Below are 18,382 nucleotides of genomic sequence, written 5' to 3'. Positions count from 1 at the left end.
AACAGGAACATACCCCCTCAACCCCTGGTAATGCATTGCTTATTTATTATAATTATTTTTTTCTTTCTTTTCACAATTTGTTGTCTTTTGCACATTAGTTCTCTGTCTATCATGTTGGGTGAGGCCTTTCATTGATTCTACTATGTTTCATGTATTTACTGTGAATGCCCATAAGAAAAATGAATCTCTGGGTTGTATATGGTGACATATCTATACTTTGATAATACACTTACTTTGAACAAAGATGTTTGAGTATCCGTGTACACCAGTCACTGAGAGCAAACCATCAGCTGCAGCTGGAAGTTAAGATGCCCGATGCCCTTGATTGCAAAAAATCTTGACTGCAAGTGTTGAGTTAATGAGCAAAACCATCTTACGTAAGGAGCAGTATTTGGTCATTTGACCCATCGAGTTAGCTCTGCTATTTGAACGTGGCTGATTTATTTCCTTGCCTTTACTGGCACCTTGCTCGAGTTGCAGCAGTGCTTGGGACAGGCAGCTCTCTGCAAAGTTATGACTCAGAGGGTTTTACGTTGCAAAGTTCACCCTTTCTGATCAGAGTGAACACTTGGTCCTATGGATACGTTTCACCGTGGAGTCTGTCACAGGCAGGTTACGCTGCCCGCTGGTCAATAATTGGGTCCGATTACCAGAATCGGAGTCCGCGGTACCACTAGCGCCAGTTATCGAGCTAAACTCACTGTGATTTAAAGGTGGATTAGGAGGAAGTGTCTCAAGGCTTCCCCATTAACAAAGACTTGGCTAATGCCCTTCTTCCCATAAACATGTCACATCGTTCTTTGTCTGGTTTCTCCTAGAGAATGGTATCTTGATCCCTAACACGTGAAACTCAGCCATGCTCATTTGCCCTTTTCCAATGCCTTCATGTGAGTTTGGGCAGAAGATGGGACTGGTCGTAGAAGGTGACCCAGGTCTAGCGCTTGTTCCATTCCTGACTTGCCTTTAGCTAAAATAGGGCTTGGGTATCATAAAAGAAAAACATACAGGAGAACGTACTCATTAAAGCCTACAGATTGCTGAAAGGGCTGGATAGAGTAAACAAGGAGAGGATGTATGCATTTGTAGGCATCTAGAACATAGAATAGTACAGCACATTACAGGCCCTTCGGCCCACAATGCTGTGCCGACCCTCAAACCCTGCTTCCCATATAACCCCCCACCTTAAATTCCTCCATATACCTGTCTAGTAGTCTCTTAAACTTCACTAGTGTATCTGCCTCCACCACTGACACAGACAGTGCATTCCACACACCAACCACTCTCTGAGTAAAAAACCTTCCTCTAATATCCCCCTTGAACTTCCCTCTCCTTACTTTAAAGCCATGTCCTCTTGTATTGAGCAGTGGTGCCTTGGGGAAGAGGCGCTGGCTGTCCACTATCTATTGCTCTTAATATCTTGTACACCTCTATCATGTCTCCTCTCATCCTCCTTCTTTCCAAAGAGTAAAGCCCGAGCTCCCTTAATCTCTGATCATAATCCATACTCTCTAAACCAGGCAGCATCCTGGTAAATCTCCTCTGTACCCCTTCCAATGCTTCCACATCTTTCCTATAGTGAGGCGACCAGAACCGGACACAGTACTCCAAGTGTGGCCTAACCAGAGTTTTATAGAGCTGCATCATTACATTGCGACTCTTAAACTCTATCCCTCGACTTATGAAACCTAACACCCCATAAGCTTTCTTAACTACCCTATCTACCTGTGAAGCAAGTTTCAGGGATCTGTCTAGAGTCCAGTTCTTTGGGTGAAAACACAGTGTTAACAAGAGAGGTCAGAGGAGATTGGCTAGTCTGATTCAAGCTGACAGGGAACTCAAATAACCATGCTTTGCAACAGTAGGGTGCTGAAGAGCATCTCTGAATGTACAACATGTCGAACCTGTGAAGTGGATGGGAATGGGCTACAGCAGGAGAAGACCACAAACATATACTCAGTGGCTACTTTATTAGGTACTGGAGGAATCTAATAAAGTGGCCACTCAGTGGGTTCTTAAGAGGGAACATTTTCGGGACTGTAGAGCAAGAATAAGCTAGTTTGACAAATTAGTTGTTTTCTAGAAAACAAGAACACATCCACCCCCCCCCCACCCCTCGCAATGCATTGCTTTACGATGCAATTAGAATAATGCCTTCCTCTACTCTCCAGTGTGTATCTTATGGTACTTTTGGATCAGATTCCCAATACACACGGGCACAAAGCAGGCCAGTTTTTTTTTTAAATTGGAAAGGTGTGTTAGATAGCTCAGAAGGGATGTTTGATTTGGAAGCAGTCGGGCATGCAATGGAGAACAGCAGGTGTAATGGACTGAGCCGTTGTGTTTCCTACTGAGTCCCTTTGGAGCAGAACAAGTCATGTGGGGGTATGGTGGTCTCCAGGTGAGTGAATCCTCAGCTGTCTTTGATAACTGCAGTCCCCAGCTGATCAAACGTCAGATTCACGGAAGTAAGATTGACGACAAAGCTATGGCATTGCACAACAAAGCCAAGGTCAGATTCACATTACTGCCCATGCGTGGGCACATTATTTCTCTTTCATCGGCTAAATGGCACATGTGTGGATTTGACATTGTTCTTAGCAAACTGTTAGCTGCACATTCCAGATTTTTAAAAATTCCAATCACCAGCTAAATGGCACACACTTCTTTTCATTGATGTTGGTATAATCTCGAGCTCTGCTCCCTTATGCAGCTCTGCTTTATCAGCTCGCTCATGTACGACGGGAGCCACGGTGCATTTAAAGAGCCATCCCCCGAGATTAGTTTCGGAACTGAAGATTGAACAGTTGGATTCCTCCAAACATTCAGTGCACGCATTTTCTTTTGACCCTGGAAGTGCCCTGGAATAATTGGAAGATCACATGCTTGGCCTGCCACTGCTGTTGAAGTAACTTCCTGTGCCTTCTAAGCAGCTCAAATCCACCACAAACCAAGACTTACTGATTTGGATAGTTTTAGGACCCCCAAGAAACCTTTACCTCACCGGGAGAATAAATAAGGATTTGCATTTACACAGCCACATTTGCCAAACATGTCAAAGTGCTTCATGCAGTGGAACAGTGATGCAGTTAAACTATAATACCATAAGACACAGGAGCAGAATTAGGCCATTCAACCCATCAAGATCCGGCATTCCATTATGGCTGATTTATTTTCCTTCTCAACCCCATTCTCCTGTTTCCTCCCTGCAGCCCTCAACACCCATACTAATCAAGAACCTATCAAACATTTAAACATAAACAGGGAAATAAGACAGCTATTTTGTACACTGCAAGATTCTACATTGAGAATTTGGGTGAATATTTATATGTTAACACCATGATTTTAAAACCATTATATTCAAATGCAGAAATATCTTTGCTCACTGCCATCCCAACAGTAGCATTCTCCTCATCAAACCCGTAATCCCCACCAGACTGACTTTTCTGTTTCTCCCACTTACTTGCTTCTGACGTTCTCTACTATAATGTCGTTGCCTGTGTCTAAGTTCTGGTATAAACCTCTCGGCCTCTTGCTCCTTCTATTGCCTCCACTCATGCCAAAATGGCTTCCTCCAAAGCATTATACTTGGTACCAGAACATTACACTCAAAGGCTACTTTATAAGGTACACCTGCTCCTTAAGTCATAATTTCTGACCCATAATCAGAACCAACTGTTCATTTCCCTCATAAAACAGTCTATAGTTTGTGTTGGCCAGCAGTCCTGCCGAAAGGTCTCGGTTGACCGTACTTTTTTCCCATAGATGCTGCCTGGCCTGCTGAGCTCCCACAGCATTTTGTGTGCATTGCTTGGATTTCCAGCATCTGCAGATTTTCTCTTGTTTGTTCATTTTCCTCCATAGTTGCTATTGGACCTGCTGAGTTCCTCAGCATTTTGTGTGTTTTTCCCCTCAAGATTTCCAGCATCTACAAAATCCCTTGTCCGTTTATTTCTTCTGAACGTAGCTGAATCAAATATTCAGTTACACCCAGTGGCCACTTTATTAGGTACACCCATACCCCTGTGCGTTAATGCAAATATCTAATCAGCCAATCAAGTGGCAGCAACTCAATGCATGAAAGCATGCAGATCTGGTCAAGAGGCTCAGTTGCTGTTCAGACCAAACATGAGATGGTGAAAAAAGTGTGATCTAAATGACTTTGACTGTGGAATGATTGTTGGTGCCAGACCCAGTGGTTTTGAGTATCTCAGAAACTGCTAATCTGGTGAAGAAGTGGGGGGCATTACCTCCTCTACTGTCATGGTGAGGCCACACTCAGGTTGAAGAGGTAACACTTTAAACTCCACCTGGGTAGCTTCCAACCTGGTGGCATGAACTTCGATTTCTCCAACTTCTGGTGATGCCCCCAACTTTCAACATTCCCCTCTCTCACCTTCTCTCCTTAACGGCCCACCACCTCCCTTGGTGCTCCTCCCACTTTTCTTTCTTCCATGACCTTCTGCCCTCTCCCATCAGATTCCCCCTTCTCCAGCCCTCTCTCTCTTTCGCCATTCAACTTCCCAGCTCTTTACTTCAGATCTCCCCCCACCTTCCCATTTTCACCTATCACCTTGTGTTTCTTCCTCCTCTTCCCACACCTTCTTACTCTGACTTCTCATGTTACTTTCCCCTGTCCTGATGAAAGGCCTTGGCCTGAAATATTGACTGTACTCTTTCCCATAAACGCTGCCTGGCCTGCTGAGTTCCTCCAGCATTTTGTGCGTGTTGTGTGCACATGCTCTGTTGTGGCCAGAAGCATAGCAACGCTGGCTGGCTGCCCAGTACAAACCTCAATGATCTGATTTGATGCAAATGAAGCATTTGTCTCAATGTACATGTAACAAATAAAGGTAATCTTCTCTTAAAATCTCGAGCAGAAAACAGGATGCTGGAAACACTCAGTGGGTCATAGAAGCAAAGAGATGGCCAAGGCAATTTCTTGACCTGAAGTGGTGACCATCCCTTCACCTCCAGAGACGCAGCTAGGTTCTGCTGAATTCCACCAGTTAGTTCTGTGCTCCCAATACCATCAGTCTCTCTGCTTACTAACATAACTTGCTGCTTTGTTCTAAACAATCCTTTAACTCCATCAGACTCTTGAAGGGGGTTATTCTACATTTCCTTTCTGTGATGTACGTTCTGAGATCAATCCTGAAGGGCTTGGTTCTCATTTTTAAGTTTATGTTCTTTTGCCCTACACTCTCCCACCCGAGGAAAAGACTTGTCCTCGTTTACCAGTTCAAATTCTTCAATCAGCTGAATTACCTCTGCATCTCAATTAAACCATTTTTGAGCCTTCTATAATAAAGGGACATAAACACAGCTGATGTAACATGTCCTTTTAATTACATTTTTAGCCTGAGCATCATTCAATGGGGGTGGGCAGGGTGGAGCTACAACTCTACCAAAGGAGGTGTAAGGTGCTCCTTCCCTCTGCTAGCCTGCAGGTCAGCCTTGGGCAAGGTGTAGCACATACTTAGCCCCCCACCCCCGATCAGGGTCATGTGAAGCCGTGGGTGTAGGAGGTGGGTGGTCGTATGAGTAGCTGGTGCACATTACAAGTCCTGGTTATGTGACCACTGACGCCAGGCGGACAATCTCTGAAGTGTATTGATAATGACTGGGATCACCCGTCTTGTAAGGACACTGCCCAGAAGAAGGCAATGGCAAACCACTTCTGTAGAAAACAATTGCCCAGAACAGTCATGGTCATGGAAAGACCATGGTCACCCATGTCATTTGACATGACACATAATGAACAAATGAATGATCATTCTACAACATTGGGGGCACTTCAGAAGAAACGCTTTGGCAGTAGAGCATTTGTAATGCTGCAAAATGATGAAAATATAAGTGAAGAATCTCCATCTGTAAGATTCATGTGACTATGTTCAATTTCCTCATTCAGACCATTAATATATGTAGTCAAAAGATACATGTTACTACATTAAGATAACTTTGACTCACGTCTTCTATTTGATTTTGTTCCATACAGAAAGAGATTGGTGTAATGGTTCTTTATTATCAAAATAGTAACCATCAAAAGAGAGGGCTGTGGATATCATGGAGGCACGCACTGCATCAGACTGAAGAGAGGGCGTGACGGCCTTCTCACACCCAGGACTAATTTAATGCAAGATACATGTCATCTACAATACTGTGCAATATCTCAGGCACATATTTATAGCAGGAGCAGTATAGTGCAATACATAAAATTACTGCAGTAGTGTGCAAAAGTCTATGCACTCTAACTATAAACATGTGCCCAAAACTTTTGCACAGTACTGTAGTGATTTTATGTATTGCACTGTATTACTGCCACACAAAAAAACATGACATACGAGAGTGATGATAATCCTGATTCTGATATGGTTCTCTATTGTGGACTGGGATTGGGAAGGGGGCACAGAGAGGGGAATCATGGTTGGGAAAAGGGAAGGGAGTGGGAAGAACCTGAGAGACATTCTGTAATGATCAATAAATCGATTGTCTGGAATCTAATGACCTGGCCTGGTGTCTCAGGGCTACGTGTGTCTGCACCCGCGCTTCCCTTCACCCCGGCACTCCTCCTCTGCCACCTGTCCACACCCCTCCTGCTGCGCACCACCCTCTCCATTTCAAACATTCTTTAACCCCACCAGATTTACAAACTCGCTCTCCACTCCATGTTGACAAATGCAGTACTGTGCCAAAGTCTGGGGCACCCTAGCTGTACATGTGCCAGGACTTCTGCACAGTACTGTATTTAGTATCGGGAAGGAAGTTGCAGTACTGAATCAACCGCCTCCTCCTAATGAAGCACAGGTAATCAATGATTCATAACTATTAATTCACTAATGACATGATCAAAGGAAAAGGTGCCATGGTACCCATTTAGGCTTGATTAGAACTACTCACTTTGGTGCGCGGTTCCCAATTGCTGCTGTCATTTACAAGCACAATGTCATCTTCCACTCTTGTCTTTCAGTCACTCAGTATTGTAGCAAACAAGCAGCTAGCGTTCTGCCTTCCACACAGCATTTCCGTTTAATGCAGCCACTTAGGTGAGATTCTGGATAATGAAGGGGTGTTAACTTCACGGTGCCAGCACCATCCAAGGATAGGATGTCAATGCCCTGGTAAAGCTCAAAGTTTGCTATCAAGGTAGTGTGGGTACAGAAGTGTAGTGGTTAGCAGTAGTGACCCCGGTTCAATTTCCACTGCTGCCTGTAAGAGTTTGTATGTTTTCCCTATGATCGCCTGGGTTTTCTCCAAGTGCTCCAGTTTCCTGCCGCAGTCCAAAGATGTGCCGGTTGGTAGGTTAATTGGGCATTGAAAATTGTCCAGTGATTAGGCTCGGGTTAAATCGGGGAATTGCTGGGCTGTGCAGCTCGTAGGGCCTGAAGGGCATATTCCATGCTCTATCTCGATAAAAGAAATATGGCAGCAGCTTGCATTTGTCTTATTGGGGTAAGGGGGATTCAAAATTGCAAGGAAGGTGGTTTACACTGGCAAGAGACAAGATACAGATTTAATTGCCTAAAAGCTGCACAGCAAATGAGGAGAAGTACTTCTCTGTAGGAAGATATGCCTTAGACCAGGGGTTCTCAACCTTTTTTATGCCATGGGGTCTGTGGATCCCAGGATGGGAACCCCTGCATTAGAAGAATGGTGAAGAAATATTTACAAATATTGAAAAATAAGTTGATACATATTTGAAAAAGGGTCATTTTCAGGGCTGTGCAGTAAAAGCGAGGAAGTGTGACAAAAAAAGTTAGAACGTAGAAAATAGAACACAGAACATTACAGACACTGCAGCCCACAATACTGTGGTGAGCTTTTAGTTTATTTATTTGTTTGTTTGTTTGTTTGTTGACATAACAGTGCAGAATCGGCACTTCTGGTACTTTGAACCGTGCTGTCCAGCAATCCCCTAATTTCACCCTAGCCTATTCACAGGACAATTTACAATGACCAATTCACCTACCAACCGGTTGGTCTTTGGACCATGGGAGGAAACCAGAGCACCCGGAGGAAACCCACGCGGTCACAGGGAGAACGTACAAACTCCTGACAGGTGGGAATTGAACCCGGGTCATGGGTACTTTCCACTACACTACCATGCCGCCCCATAACCTGCTCCAGGATGTATCTAATGCTCCCCTCCTACACGGCCATCCATTTTGCTTTCACCCATGTATCCAAGTCTCTTAAATGCCCTCAATGTATCTGCCTCTACCAGCACCCCTGGCAGGGTGTTGCTGTTTTACACCACTCTCGGTGTAAAAAAACTTACCTCCGATATGCACCCTATATTTTCCTCCATTCACCTTCAAATTGGTCTCTCTTTGTTAAGTATTTTCACCCTGGGTTATCCACTCTGTCTATGCCTCTTATCATCTTATACACCTTTGTCAAGTCACCTCTTATCCTCCTTCACTCCAAAGTCGCCTCTCATCCTCCTTTGCTCCAATCAGCAGACTTCCAGGAATTGAAAAGGAGGCCAACTCCTCAGCTGTACTTCTTTATGATGTTTCTTTGTACCTTCCAGTTTTTGTTTTCAATCCACCTCTTATACGCAGACTGGAGTAGAGTTCAACAGATGTGACAGCCCCCTCTCACCTTGACCATGTAGTGAACAACATTCCATTCACTTAAACAAACAATTGCTTCCAGCAAGGAATGCCTGATATTGATCGTGCATCGGCATCCTAGTCACTGTTTATCCTGCTCAGCTTCATGAAGTTGATGAAACTATTGTCAGCCTGACTTGGATTCATTAACCAGGTCTGCTCAGTTTTCAAGCCTTGGGCTTTCCCAGTTGGATCGCTCAGTAATTACAGAGCCAGTCAGGAACAGATAGCACTGACTGTTGAATTGCTACAATGCACTCTTCAGCTTTGGTCATTGTGTCTGATCTGTCATTCTGTGCTATATCAGAATACAAGAACATCAAGATTAGGAGCAGGAGAGCCATTTGGCCCATTGAGTCTATACTTCCATTTATTACGAACATGTCTGACTACACTGGACAATCTTTGTGAAAGTGTTGCTCTCTCTGCACTTCTTTTGTTTATGATAGACCGCGTGAAGCTGAACACAAATATAATGTCAGACTACTTGTATCATGGAGGAATTTGGGGAAACAAGAGATTAACTTTCATTGAATGTAATGTGTTTAACTGCATAACGATGCTGACTCATAACTAAGCTAAAAATGTTTTGTTGACGATTTTCATTTGTGCTCAGTGTCTGAGGTTTCTTGCTTAAGTGTCCAACAATAATGGGCTAGCATTGATGGATTCCAGTTGCCCTGACACCACTTCTCCATGATCTCTATGTCCTAGTGAAACCTTTCACCATGCTCGTCACTGACAGGGCCGAGATTTGCAGGGAAGAAGTCTAAATGGGAATGCAGAAAATGAATCTTCAGTGACATGTTGCACTTCATGGTTTTGTATGCTTGAAGCATGTTGTCAATCAGCTGCGCAGAGTTTGGTGTGCTGTAGTTGTCAAGAAAATATTATTCAGCAAGCAAAATCTTTATTGTCCAGGTATTTCTTGCTCTCCTTTCATATTAACATAGAACATTACAGCACAGTAATCCCACATTGTTGTGCCAAACTTTTACCCTACTCCAAGATCAATCCATCCATTCCCTCTCACATAGCCTTCCTTTTTTGCTACCTTTCTGTCCATTCTATTTATCCAGACATCTAGCAGTCTCTGTTTTGAATGAACTCAGTGAACGTTCCTCCATGGTTCTCTGGGGTACAGAGTTCCAAAGATTCACCATCTTCTAAGTGAAGAAACTTCAATCTCATCTAGTCCTATGTGACCAACTCTTTATTCTGAGAATCTGACCCCTAGATCTAGGGTCCTCAGTCAAGGGAAATATCTTCACTACCCAGTCTTCTAGCAAGCAATTGCAAGTTTTTATGATCTCATTCAGAGAATACAAGTCCAGTTTACACAATTTCTCCTTAAGTAGTGAACCAACCATCCCTGGAACCAATCTAGTGAACCATCACTGGACTCCTTTTATTGTAGAACAGGTTGGAAGCACTCCGGCTCCTCTGTATGTTTATATATCATAATATAACATTATATTTCTCTAACTTCTGGTAATTTATCTCCCCTCCCTCCCCTTCAATCTTTTTCCATTTCCCATTCTGACTCACTCTCACCTCCTACCTTCTCCTCACCTGCCCATCACCTCCTTTGTCCACCCCAATTCTCTCATTGACCACTCTTCTCTCCTATCAGATTCCTCATTTTTTACCTTTACCTTTTTTCACCTGTCACTTCCCAGCATCTCATATCATCCCCCTCTCCCATTCACCCACCTTCCCTCTCACCTGGCTTCACTCATCACCTGCCAGCTTGTACTCCTTCCCTTTCCTGCCTTCTTCTTTTGGTTTCTTCCCCCTTCCATTCCAGTCCCGATGAAGGATCTTGGCCTGAAATGTCGACTGTTCATTTCCCTCCATAGATGTTGCCCGACCTGCTGAATTCCTCCAGCATTTTGTGTGTGTTGTCATTTTTTTTTCTTTGTTTTGTTTTCTACATTTTTTTCGTGTGGTTAGGAAAGCAAAATTGTACACAATACAGCAAGCATTGGCTTGAAGTTTTGTTGAAGTTTTGCAGTTTTTAAGTGAGAAAAAGGTCAGCTTTTAGATCTCTGCTGCGTACTTTTGTAAGCAATTTGACAAATGTGTTTCTTATATACAGTCTACTGCATCTTATATTAATTTAAGTCCATTATAAAGAAACCTGATGCAACAAGCTGACACTTACAGTGTCAATTGTGATTCCATCAACTTTCCATCATGTTTATTATTTTTCCCCTTTTCAAAATGTCTATTGCATTTCAACCACAGGCTAAGGCCACCAAGTTACTTTTAACTTACTTTGTATGAGATACTTAAAAAGACCAGCCAGTAAATTAAGTTTTATTTAAGAAACCAAGCTAGAGTACCCCTCAATGGTTTTGTTGGATTATTATGTAAAAACTTATTTTTCTCGTAGTTTAACTTTTCCTATGAAAAGTTTTCCTATGCTTGTTTGTATTTTATCTAGTCATCTAAACCCAGTTGCCACTTTATTAGGTACCCCCTGTATCTGTATGTTTATATCCGTGGAATTTGGCTGCTGTAGCCCATCCACTTCAAGGTTCGATGTGTTGTGCATTCAGCGATGCTCTTCAGCACACCACTGTTGTAAAATGTAGTTATTGGAGTTACTGTCATCTTCCTATCAGTTTGAACCAGTCTGGCCATTCTCCTCTGATATCTCTCATTAACATTTTCAACTGCAAAACTCCCGCTCACTGGATGTTTTTTGTTTTTTCACACCGCCTTCTGTAAACGAGACTGTGTGCATGAAAATCTCAGGAGATCAGCAGGATCTGAGATACTCACACTACCTCATCTGGCACCAACAATCATTCCACAGTCAAAGTCACTTAGATCACATTGGTTCCCTCTTTCTGACATTTGGTCTGAACAACAACTGAACCTCTTGACCATGTCTGCATTGCTTTTATGCAGCATTTCATTCACTGTTGAGAACCAGATACCTCTGCTTTGCTATACCCTCCAGCTCCATCCATCTGTCTTGCAGATTTTCTTTTACTTTTATGTACAGCCTGGCATCACTTTACAGACATGCAATCAATCTATATGTATATAAGCTATCTTATGTACAGTGCCTATAAAAAGTATTTACCTCCTTGGAAGTTTTCATGTTTCATTAGTTTACAACATAGAAACACAGTGTATTTAGTTTGGCCTTTTTGACGCTGATCAACAGAAAATACTCTTTTGTGTCAAAGTGAAAAGAAATTTCTACACACTGGTCTAAATTTATTACAATTATTAAACACAAGATAATTATTTGCATTATTACTCACCTTCTTCGAGTCAGTATTTAGTAGATGCACCTTTGCCAGCAATTACAGCTTTGAGTCCATGTGGGTACGTCCCTATCAGCTTTGCACATCTGGATGCTGCAATTTTTCCCTCATTCTTCTTTACAAAACTGCTTGAGCTCTGTCAGATTGCATCAGGATTGTGCGTGACCAGCCCTTTTCAAGTTCAGTCACAAATTCTCAATTGGATTAAGGTCTGGACTCTAATTTGGCTACTTCAGGACATTAACTTTGTTGTTTTTTTAAGACATTCCCGTGTTGCTTTCGCTTTATGCTTAGGGTCATTGTCTTATTGGAAAACAAATCTTCTCCCTAGTCGCAGTTCTTTTGCAGTCTGCATCAGGTTTCCCTCCAGGATTTCCCTGTATTTTGCTGCATTCATTTTACCTTCTACTTTCACAAGCCTTCCAGAGCCTGCTGCAGTGAAGCATCCCCACAGCACGATGCAGTCACCACCTGGCTTCACGGTAGGGATGGTGTGTTTTTGTTGATGTGAGGTATTCAGCTTACACTTATTCTGATGGCCAAAAAGCTCAGTTTTGGTTTCATCAGACCATAAAACCTTCTTCCAGCTGACTTCAGAGTCTCCCACATACCTTCTGGCAAACTCAGAGATTTCATCTGAGTTTTTATCAACACTGGCTTTCTTTTTAGCCACTCTCCCTTAAAGCTGTGACTAGTGAAACACTTGGGTTACAGTTGTTGTATGTGCAGTCTCTCCCATCTCAGCCTCTGAAGCTCGTAACTCCTCCAGAGTTTTTATAGGTCTCTTGGTGGTAGCCTTTACTAGTCCCCTTCTTGCATGGTTTTTGAGGATGGCCTGCTCTAGGCTGTGCCATATTCTTTCCATTTCTCGATGATCAACTTAACTGTACTCCAAAGGATATTCAGTGTCTTGAAAGTTATTTTGTATCCATCTCCTAACTTGTACTCTTCAATAACCTTTTCAGAGTTGATTGGAGTGTTCTTTTGTCTTCATGGTGTAGTTTTTGCCAGGATACTGACTCACCAGCAGTTGGAGCTCCCAGATACAGGTGTAGTTTTACCATAATCAGTTGAAACACCTTGACTGCATGCCACTTAACTAATTATGTAACTTCTAAAGCCAATTGGCTGCACCACTGATGATTTGGTGTGTCATATTAAAGAAGGTGAATACTTATGCAATCAATTATTTTGTGTTTTATATTTGTAATTAATTTAGATCACTTTGCAGAGATCTGTTTTTGCTTAGACAGGCAGTCTTTTTCTGTTATCACAGTCAAAAGAGCCAAATTAAATCTACTATGATTCAATGCTGTAGAACAATAAAACATTAAAACATCTGGGGAGGGTAAATACTTTTTATATGCACTGTTAATATTTTTTGTGTTTTTTATTATTATTATGTTCTTTATCTTTTGTGCTTTCTTTCTGTGCAGTGTCAGATCTGGAATAACTAATATTTCGTTCTTCTTTACACTTATTAACAGGAAATGACATGAACCGATCTTGAATCTTGAAACTCTTTGATAGGCACATGGGTAAAAGGAAAATGGAGGGCGATGTAGGAGGGAAGAGTTATACTGATCTTAGATTAGGTTAAAGGGTCATCACAACACAATGGGCTGAAGGGCCTGTATCGTGCTGTAGTGTTCTCTGTTCTAAAAAAGCTGAAGAAGCAAAAATTGAGAGTGTGAGATGAAGAAACAAAGTAGAATAAAACCCCTGGGGAGCAGTTGATCTCGATATTATCTGTTTTTAATCCTAAACAAAACAGGTAGTGCCCATTAACGGTATGAAGCAATATCTGTGGCTAACTTTTAGGGACATGGTACTGTCGCATTAATACTAGATTATTGAACTGGTACCCAGAGACATGAATCAAACCTCACTCTGACCAAAGGGAGTTTTAATTCCAGTATGGTTTGAAAAAATGTAATCTCAATAACAGTGATGATGAAAACAGAATCACTGATAAATTCTTCAGGGAAGTAAATCTGCCATCCTTACCTTGATTTGCCTTGTATGTGACTCCAGACCACCAGAACAGATGACTCTTAACTGCAGTTAGGCACAGGCGACAAATGTTGGCCTTGACTGTGCTTCGCACATCCTGTGAATTAGCAAAAGAGATTGGCAAATTGGTTATATTCTTGTCACATATACAGAGGTACAATGAAAACTTTGCTTTGACAACATCCATACAAATCATTTCATTAGCTAGCACAAGGGTAAAGCAATAAAGCAGTAACTGAATGCAGAGTGAAGTTTTACGGTTACAGAGAAAGTGCAGTGCAGGTAGACAATATGGTGCAAGGCCATGACAAGGAAGATCGTGAGGACAAGAGTCTACCCTATCATACAAAGAGACAGTTCAAAAGGCTTAGAACAGCGGGACAGAAGCTGTCCTTGAGCCTGGTGGTACATCTTTCAGGCTTTTGTATCTTCCACCCAGTGGGAGGAGTGAGAAGAGAGAATGTCCAGGGTGGGTGGGGTCATTGATAATGTAGGCTGCTTTACTGAGACTGCGAGGAGTGTAGACAGACTGTAGATAAGTGTAGACACTGTTGAGGATCAATACAGCCAATGCTCTCCTTTGATAACAAGCATGATCGGTTTTCTCTGAGAAGTGATTTGAGAAGAGTTTTATGGCTCTCTAAATAATTTACAGTGTTATATGTAATTAGGTAGCATTCAGCCTATTCCAGCTGGGGGTAATTGAGGTGAATAACAGCTGTCCCACAGAATTGACATCAGTGGCTGCTGGGCATAGAAAGGGTAAAGAAGAATTTGCACGTGGTACCTATGGGGAAGCCTGGAGCCAACTCAGGTCCAGCAACCCACAATAAGGAAAAGGCATTTGGACTACTGTGAGCGAGGATTTCAGACAATGCAGACCAACTGTGAACAGACGGTTTTAGACAAGCCATTCAGGCAGCAGAGAAGGAAAGTGGTGACGTAGCAGTCAGCATAACTCTATTACAGTGCCAGCAACCCAGGTTCAATTCCTGCTGCTGTCTGTATGGGGTTTGTATGTTACGGGGTGCTCTGGTTTCCTAAGACATTCCATAGACGTGTGGGTTATGATGTTAGTTGGTTACATGGGTATAATTGGGCGATGCGGGCTCGTTGGACAAGAAGAGCCTGTTACCATCACAAACGGGAGAGAATCTCAGACACTGGAAATCCGAGCAACACACATACAAAATGCTGGAGGGCTCAGCAGGCCATCTACTGCCACAATGAGGCCACACGCGGCTTGGAGGAGCGACACCCTATACTCCGTCTGGGTAGCCTCCAACCTGATGGCATGAACATTGATTTCTCGAACTTCCAGTAATGCCTCCCACCCTCTCCCTTCACTAATCCCCATTCCCATTTCCCTCTCTCACATTATCTCCTTACCTGCCCATCACCTCCCTCTGGCACTCCCCTCCCTTCCCTTTCTTCTGTGGCCTTCTATTCTGTCATATCAGATTCCCCGATCTCCAGTCCTTTATCTCTTTAACTAATTGACTTCCCAGCTCTTTACTTCACCACTTCCGCCCCCTCCCGGTTTTGCCTATCACCTACCACCTTGTATTTCTTCCTCCACCCTCCCCCCTCCTCCCCACCCACTTTCTTACTCTGACTTCTCATCTTTTTTCTCCAGTTCTGATGAAGGGTCCCTGCTTGAAACGCCGACTGTTTACGTTTTTACAGATGAATTTCTCCAGCATTTTGTGTACGGGGCCTGTTACCATGTTGTATCTCTAAATAAAATACAATAAAATAAATAAACAAACAAATAAAAGCTGTTGTAGAGAAAGTTTCCTCAGAAAGGAGAAGCAATATGTAATTTGCTGCCAGTCTAATGGCCAGACATATATTTAAATTTAAAATCTGAAAGCTGAATAGCTTTGTAATAACCCTTGCCAGTGTGTTTCACCTCATTCTCAGAAGCGATGAGTTCAAGTCCTTCTGATAAGACATTAATCTAAGGGCTTGTCAGTCTGAAATACACAGAAGACTCCTTGCCACTATTTTACAGAGGGGAAGGTAGTTATGCCCAGTGCTTTAGCTCAAGTATATCCTTCAGTTAACATTTGTATATCAGATTATTTTGTCAGTGTCAACACAGAATCTTGTTGCATACTGAAAATTGGCTCTACACTTCCATATATTACAGCATTGGCTGCAATATTTAATGCTCTGTAAAGAAAAATGTGAACTATTTTGAGGCTGAAAAAGGCAATCAGTGGAAATACACAAGTTTCTGGGAAAGGAGGGTATTTCAGATATCCTTAAATAGAAGACTTCACCTTGAGTACATAGAGACATGGCTATAAGCAGCATTGGGGTCCCACAGGGGACTGTATCCGCTGCCTTCCTGTCCATCCTGTATACCTTGGACTTTAGATACCACACTGAGTCATGCCATCTGCAGAAATTCTCTGATGACTCAGTAATAGTTGGGTGTATAAAGGGAGGACAGGAGGATGAATACCGGGCCATGGTGGAGGACTTTGTCAAATGATGCAAGCTGAATCATCTGCAGCTCAGCTTCAGTAGGACAAAGGAGATGGTGATGAACTTTAGGAAGACTGAGCCTGTACTGCTACTTGTTACTATTGATGGTTTGTCTGTAGCCCCATGTACACTCAGTGGCCACTTTATTCAATATACCTGTTCACCAGTTTATTAACGTAACTATCTAATCAGCCAATCGTGGGAACAACTCAATGCATAAAAGCATGCACACATGGTCAAGAAGTTTAGTCATTGTTCAGATCAAACGTCAGAATGGGGAAGAAATGTATCTCACAACTGCTGATCTCCTGAGATTTTCACGCACAACAATTTCTAGAGTTTACAGAGAATGGTGTGCAAAACAAAAGAAACATACAATGAGTGGCAGTTCTGAGAGTGAAAATGTCTCTTAAATGAGAGAGGTCAGAGGAGAGTGGTCAGACTGGCTGAAGCTGACAAGAAGATGACAGTAACTCAAACAACCACGTGTTGCAACACTGGTGTGAGGTAGAGCATTGCTGAATGCACAACATCTCGAATCTTGAAGTGGAGGTCCATGAACATCCCCTCTGTGGCTACTTTATTAGGTACTGGAGGTATCTGATAAAGCGACCAAGGAATGTAACTTGATCTGAATTCTACATTATTGGACATTTTATAAAGTTATGGTCATGACTCAAAGAAGAGTCCGTTACCTCTCTATGCTCAGTTTTACGAGACATGCTAAGTTTTCTTAAATAGGATTAAAATATGATCTCCATAAACAAATAAAAAAACTTTAAAGCTCAAGGCCATTCAGCCCATTAAAGATAATTCTTCTAGAATATCAATAAATGCACTTTCAATAATTTGAAATTCAAAGTAAATTTATTATCACAGTATATATATGTCATCATATACAACCCTGAGATTCATTTTCTTGTTGGCATTCTCAATAAATCTATGAAAGACTGCCCAACTTGGATGTTCAACTAGAGTGTAGAAGTCAACAAACTGAGGAAATAATAATAATATATAAATAAGCAATAAATATCGAGATCATGAGATGAAGAGTCCTTGAAAGTGAACTCATTGTGGGAACATTTCGATGATGGGGCGTGTGAAGTTGAGTGGAATTATCCCCTCTAGATCAAAGCCTGATGATGGAGGGGTAATAAGTGTTCCTCAGCTTGGTGGTGTGAGTCCTCAGGTTACCGTACCTTCTTCCTGATGGCAGAAGTGAGAAGAGAACATGACTTGGCCGGCAGGGGTCCCTGATGATGGATGCTGCTTTCCTACAACAGCCTTTCATACAGATGCGCTCAACGCTTGAGAGGGCTTTACCCGTGATGAACTGGACCATCTCCACCACTTCTTGTAGAATCTTGTGTACATAGCCACTATTAATTAGCATGGTGAGTTATTTGAAATATTCATCACTTTGAGTAAAATGTTCCTCTTTTCCGGCCCTGTTTTACGTTGCCTTATCATGCTTTTACATTTATCTTCTTGAGCTTTGTTTTCATGGCTTACTTTGAAGAATTACAGGGACTTTGCCTTATCTACACCAATTAATTTTTTACCAGTTGTTCTTCCATGCATTGCTCATAAATTTAAATGCATTTTACTCCAGCTGCTGATGGATGTCACTGTGGATTACAGCTAAAAAGCGCCCTTGCTTATTCCCACTCTCTTTAAATCTTCCTTCTTACGACATTCTAATGTTATCTCCATGCAAAATGACTCCTCTTCGTTGTGTATATTTTCCATCTGCGTTTCATCTAATGTTGCCTTCTATTTGTGTGTTTTCTTTGCCAATTCCAAGAATAATTATGTAATGTTAAGAATCAGCTGAAGATATATGCTCCCTTAATGTTATTTAATTATGTTTCTGGCAAGCTCTTGAATGCGTATTTCTCTTGCACTACAGTTCCTATATTGCAAGAGGCAGTAATTAGTTTAGACCAAGAGCCGATTTAAACAAACTGATGCACAGAGAAGCTA

General features: G+C 42.2%; 1 protein-coding gene across 2 annotated transcripts in view; it reads right to left on the bottom strand.

Annotated features, from left to right (window-relative positions):
• LOC140717257 (leucine-rich repeat neuronal protein 2-like) overlaps positions 1-18,382 on the bottom strand; it is a 333,158-nt gene that overhangs the window by 146,416 nt on the left and 168,360 nt on the right. For both annotated transcript variants that reach the window (XM_073030646.1, XM_073030645.1), the window contains exon 2: positions 13,901-14,003. The gene's annotated coding sequence lies outside the window, so the exon portion shown is untranslated. The remainder of the gene's footprint in view (positions 1-13,900; positions 14,004-18,382) is intronic.

Source organism: Hemitrygon akajei, chromosome 27 (assembly GCF_048418815.1).
Source record: "Hemitrygon akajei chromosome 27, sHemAka1.3, whole genome shotgun sequence".
Classification (NCBI taxonomy): domain Eukaryota; kingdom Metazoa; phylum Chordata; class Chondrichthyes; order Myliobatiformes; family Dasyatidae; genus Hemitrygon; species Hemitrygon akajei.
This window is presented reverse-complemented; position numbering and strand designations above follow the sequence as displayed.